The sequence below is a fragment of the Canis lupus genome, chromosome 19 (genome assembly GCF_003254725.2).
Source record: "Canis lupus dingo isolate Sandy chromosome 19, ASM325472v2, whole genome shotgun sequence".
Taxonomy (NCBI): domain Eukaryota; kingdom Metazoa; phylum Chordata; class Mammalia; order Carnivora; family Canidae; genus Canis; species Canis lupus.
The window spans coordinates 20,816,752-20,822,751 of record NC_064261.1 but is presented as its reverse complement, the minus strand read 5'-3'; the positions used below and the strand labels follow the sequence as shown (position 1 = coordinate 20,822,751).

At 38.5% G+C, this 6,000-nt stretch overlaps 1 protein-coding gene across 2 annotated transcripts in view; it reads right to left on the bottom strand.

Moving 5' to 3' along the window:
* Nucleotides 1-1,159: 1,159 nt before the first annotated feature.
* LOC112668321 (rho GTPase-activating protein 20-like) overlaps nt 1,160-6,000 on the bottom strand; it is a 111,572-nt gene continuing 106,731 nt past the window's right edge. The window contains exon 30 of one of the 2 annotated variants that reach the window (XM_049097101.1): nt 1,160-1,362. The gene's annotated coding sequence lies outside the window, so the exon portion shown is untranslated. Of the gene's footprint in view, nt 1,363-3,713; nt 3,892-6,000 lie in introns of those variants that run through there. The other variant, XM_049097102.1, reaches the window with a different exon arrangement.

Genomic DNA, 6,000 nt, shown 5'->3' with positions numbered 1-6,000 from the left:
TTAGTTCATGTCCTTTTCTTCACTTGATGCATTGGATGGGAAACACTCAGAAAAAATATCACTCTAAGTATTCATAATTTCTATATTTAACCAAGCTTATTTATGCATGCATATATATATATATACATATGTATGTATGTGTCTGTTTCAAGATGTTTTAGAGGGAGCGCAGGTTTCCTCCCTTTCCTGTCAGAGAAGCACACACCTAACAAAAAGGAAGGAGGATGAGGGACTCATTTATGGACAGTTCTGCATTATACATAAAAATAACTTATATTAAGTTTTTGGCATGTGAGTCCAGAATAATAATGCTGGATTGTTATATAATCAAAAATGTTAACTTTATGGATGAGCGAGTTGTGATGCCAAGGCCCATATATGCATATATTCTTAAAAAGAGTATAACTACAAAATTTATATTTAGAAATATAAAACTTATAATAGAGAACTTACAAAATCTACACTTCCTAAGTTTAATATATTAAAATTTCCTTTTATTGGCATTGTTGTCTTTTTTTTTTATGATAGTCCCACAGAGAGAGAGAGAGAGAGAGAGAGGCAGAGACATAGGCAGAGGGAGAAGCAGGCTCCATGCACCGGGAGCCCGACGTGGGATTCGATCCCGGGTCTCCAGGATCGCGCCCTGGGCCAAAGGCAGGCGCTAAACCGCTGCGCCACCCAGGGATCCCTTGGCATTGTTGTCTAACTGAACTTTCCAATGTGCAAGTGTTATAGAATAACAAAGTTTAATCGATATTATCTAAAATTCATGTGCAGCTTTTACTGATATTTTGGCAAATATAGCACTGGATAACATCAGGAAAGTAGTAAAGTTTTATGCTTTTGTTCCCAAAAATTAGCAAAAGAGTAAAAACAATCTATAAAAGTTGAATCCGTTGAATATTTTCATCACTCAACACCTACTCACATGGAAATGTGACTGTAGAATAAGGAGAGAATATTTAAAAATTGCTACCTCTAAATTAGTTAGGTATAAAATGAATTACTATTGCTCATTGCATTCATATAAGTGTCCCCAAATATAGGTACCTCAGAAAAGTTTTGAGGCCTGTGATACAACATAATGGAATACTTCTAATTTTTAAATGCAGATTTACCGTTAAATGTGAAAACAATATATAACATGATTTGTACTCTGTTGACAATTTACTATTGTTTAAAGTGTTTAATTTTGGGGCGCCTGGGTGGTGTAGCCAGTTCAGCATCCAGCTCTTGGTCTTGGCTCAGGTAGTGATCTCATGGTCCTGAGATCCGCCCCCGTCACTTCATGTTCAGGTAGGGGTGTGCTTGAAATTCTCTCTCGCTCTCCCTCTGGCCCTCCTGCTCATGCTCGCTCTCTCTCTACAACAAAAAAAATAAGTCTTAGGAAAAATGTTTACTTCTATGAACACACGGAGTTGATGGATGCCTCCCTCCGTGACAGCTTGCCAGCCCGGTTCTGCCGAACATGAAGACGTGGTCGGCCCATCGATACATGAATTCCACATTGCATAATTCTTTGTTTACTTGAAATTTCTACACTGCTGACTTTACAGTGGTATTTTCCATTATTAAATGGTAGTTTGGGAACCCATACCGCAAATGAGTGTGCACTGTTTGCAAGGTTGCGATTCTGAATGTTTAGAGTACATGCACGCACACTTCTAGTCAGAGTTGGTCGTAGAACAAGGGTTCTGAAACTTCAGTTTGCATGACAATCTCATGGGGGCCTTGAAAATTCCTGGGCCCTACTACCTCAGTTTCTGAACTCCCTGGAGTGTGTTTAAGATTTGCTCTTCTAGGGGATTCCTGGGTGGCTCAGCGGTTTGGCACCTGCCTTTGGCCCAGGGCGCCATCCTGGAGTCCTGGGATCGAGTCCGGGTCAGGCTCCCGGCATGGAGCATGCTTATCCCTCTGACTGTGTCTCTGACTCTCTCCCTCTCTCTCTCTCTGCCTATAAAAAGTCTAAAAAAAAAAAGATTTGCTCATCTAACAATATTCCACCTGATGCTGGTGCTGTTAGTTTTGTGGTCCACATTTTGAGAACCAGTGATTTACAGGGAAAAATATTGGACAGTAGCTGGAGGGTCACAAAGTCTGTTTGATCCATATTGTTTGTTGCTTCAGGAGAATTTTTAAAAATTCACATTTAAAAATTACTTATTCTGATAGGACATTGAAAAAATATGGTTGCTCTTTTTTGCTTATTGATAGATAAATTCGGAAGTGGGATGACAACTAGACCAGCGTTTTGCACACTGGAAAATGATTTTCTTTTCATATAGTCATTCCCTTGGCAAGTATTTATTCATCAGAATACCATTAAAATTGTCGTTGGAGTCTCTGGTGGATTAAAACAGCCTGACTTAATTTCACACGCATGCATGCACACATTTTATATAGGAAAACAAATACTTTGACGTGCCTAGGTTGGAGAAAAAGTTGTGAAATATTGCCTGTGTGCCTGGCTTTTGAATTGCTGTGAATTTCTGGTCAGTTTTCAATGACATGACTCACATAGTATCTTGGTAAACATTAAGTGGCTAAGACAAATGACCTCTCTCCAGTGAAGCTCCTGAAAGATGATGAAGATTACAACTTCTCATGATTGAAACTGGTTGAAAATTATTGCCTTCCACTGAGGGAAAATCCCAACCTATTCTTTTTGATCTGTGCACATTCTATGAAAAAAAAATGGCAAGAACAGGGATGAATTTTTTTTCCTTCAGTGTGTACCAAATTTAGAAATCGGACATTTTCAAATTTTAAAAATTTCTAAATCTGTAGTACCTTTTGAAATATTAATGGGTATTAAGTCTTGAAACAAGATAGTTTCAATGTATGTATTGTTAGCTCTTGCAGATTAAGTGATAGACTTGACGGCCTTTGCACTTTTCCTCTAGGCTTTATTATATGATATTGAGAAAAATTAAAATCAGTACCTAAGAATTAAACATTATACATTTATAGAAGTATATTTGAGGCAACAAGTGCCTATTAAAATATTACCTTATGTTCTGTTCACAACTAGAAAGTCGTAACAGTGTTGGAGTCAATCTTTCACTTTATGGATTTGTAAACTCTAAATAGAATTAGGCATAAGGTATTAAATGATGCTGAGCAAAGCAGTAGGGAAAAGTCAATTAAATGAAGTGGGGAAATCATCCAAGTTACAAGGTAGACTTGCTCCATAGCTATCTTCTCTCATTTATTATAATGAGGCCAAGTGGATGATATCAAACAGCTAAAAGAATATATGCAACAACATGAAATGTTCTAATAACAGTAAATATAATTTTTGAATACTTTTGAATACTTTGATAACCTTCGAGACCGATTTTTAACTTTAAAATGGAAATTAAAGTTTGTGAGACATAAAACAAAATTTTAACGTGGCATGTATGTAAAAAAGCTATAAAATGAATATCGACTCGGATTTAACTTTCATGCTTTTCAAATAACATAGGAATAGAAAAATAACAGCAAACAAAAATTAAATTGAGAGACCAGGTCATTAATATCTACACTTCTTGCCACCTCTTCTCTCCACCAAATATCTTGGTTTCTTGCTTTAGGGAAATTTAAATCCAAAGTCTACAAGCCATCAAAGCTATAAGGCCAGGTATACAAAGGTAGCATGCCCTGGGGTCTTGACTTTTTTTATGTTAATAGATCTTATTTTGAAGTAGATAATAGATTGTTTTTAAATTTAGCTATCTAACGATTTGGATGATTTTTGGGTAAGTGTAACTACTTATCTCACAGTTTTAAACAGGGATAAGAATTTTAAACCTGGCTATATTGAGAGTGAGCATGGACTCCTGAGAGTGACCCCGTAAAACATCTGTTAGGAATCCTCTTGTAGGGTCAATGGCAGGTCTTATCTCGAAGCTAAGGAAAAACAAAACAAAACAGAATTCAAATTCTTGATTTTGTTAACATCAGGTTAACATTCTGTTAACATCCCAACTAACATAAAATAATTCCTTGAGTAGAAATAGAATAGAATTGACTTCCCTTTTCTCAAATCAGGCAGCCCTAGCAGTGAATTAAAACCATGGTAGTCAGACTGTCCTTAAACACACAACTGTTAATATGCCGTGAAAGACATTGCATCCTGTGTCATTTCCAATGCTCTGTAACAAATTACCTGGAACTTAGTGGTATAAAACAATACAGATGTATTAGTTGCATCTCTAGAAGAAAAAGTCTGAAATGGTTTTGTAAGGTTAAAATCAAGGACTGTGTTTTATCCGGATGCTGTAGGGAAGATTCTGTCCCTTGCCTTTTCCTGGTTCCGGAGGCTGCCCTCCGTCCTTGGTGTGTGCACCTGCCCCCCTGTCCTCAGCCGTGTAGCCACATCCTCCTTCACTCTGACCTTCCTGCTTCCCTCTTACACTGGTTCTTCTGATCATATTGGGTTTCCTGGAAAATCCGGGACAATCTTCCCATCTCAGAATCCTTAACTGAATCACTTCTGCAGAAGCCTGTTTGCATGGCAATATGATATGTTCCAAGGGTTACAATGTGGGCATCTTTCAGGGGCCAATATTTCTCTTACCCGAGACAGGAGCACAGTTTTTATGTAATAATAATGTGTAGTTTCTGTGGAGTGTCAAATGGTGTTCCCCCTGAAGGTATGCCCACGTCATATTTCTGGAAACAGGACACGTCTGTCACCTTATTTGGAAGAAAGGATCTTTGCAGATGTTAGGTCAAAGATCTTGAGAAGAAGCTCCTTAAACCCTCCCCTGTCCTTGAAATGTGCCTGCAAACTACTATTCTCATGCCGGCAGCCCTTTTGGGGATGCAGTCTGATGAGAGTGAGGTGTTCTTGAGACAATTAAGATGTTGTTGAGAGCAAATAACTAAACCAAGTTAAGTCCTCTGTATAAACTTTTTTTAAATATGCACAGAGCCTGATGTGGGGCTCGATCTCACAACCCTGAGATCATGACCTGACGTGAAATCAGGAGTCTAATGCTTCACGGACTGAGCCACCCAGGAACCCCTAAACTGTTAAGTCCCAGTGCGTGGGTGGGTGTGAGAATCTCCTTGTCTTGGGGCCACTTAGGATAAGCCTCATATTCCCTCGTTTATTAAAACAGCCACCTGCCAATCTGGAATCCTCTGTTGCTTTCTCTGGGATCTCCAAGCCCCCTGTGTGTGGGGGCCACATTCAGATTTCACCTGGGGAGCCCTCAAGGTTGCAAACCAACAATACAGCCCGTCACAGGAAAATGACATAGTCTCTAAATGTGAAAATGTCTGAAAGGCATATTTCGAGTTCTAGAAATTTTTCAAACAAAGATTAAAAATAACTTTAATAATCATAGTATTCATATGTACATTTGAATATACATTTATACATTTATAATCTGTACATTTATAATCTTAAAGATTTTCATATTTTTAAGAAAGATCTTATTTATTTATTCATGAGAGACCCAGACAGACAGGCAGAGACACAGGCAGAGGGAGAAGCAGGCTCCATGTAGGGAGCCCAATGTGGGACTCGATCCCGTTACCCTGGGGTCATGCCCTGAGCCAAAGGCAGATGCTGAACCCCTGAGCCACCCAGGTGCCCAGATTTTAGTATGTTAAGACACATCTTTAAAGACTGTGTAGAGGTGTCGCCTGGCTGGCACAGCTGGTTAAGCATCCAAGTCTTGGTTTTAGCTCAAGTCCTGATCTCAGGGTCTTGGGATCAAGCCTCACATTGGGCTCTGTACTAAGTGTAGAGTCTGCTTGAGATTCTCTGTCTCCTGCTCATTCTCTCTCTAAAATAGATAAATCTTTAAAAAACTGTATAGAAATATCATACCTAGAGATATACCCAAGAGGGGTTTCTTGTTTGTGATAATTGAAAGATAAATACGTATCTCTGCTATGAACTCTTGTTTCAGGAGTTGAGTAAAATTTTACAGAATTGAAAAATGATGAATTAAGCAAAACAAACCTATAAATCCCTTTCCTTCATACTGGTGGACTAAAAATGGT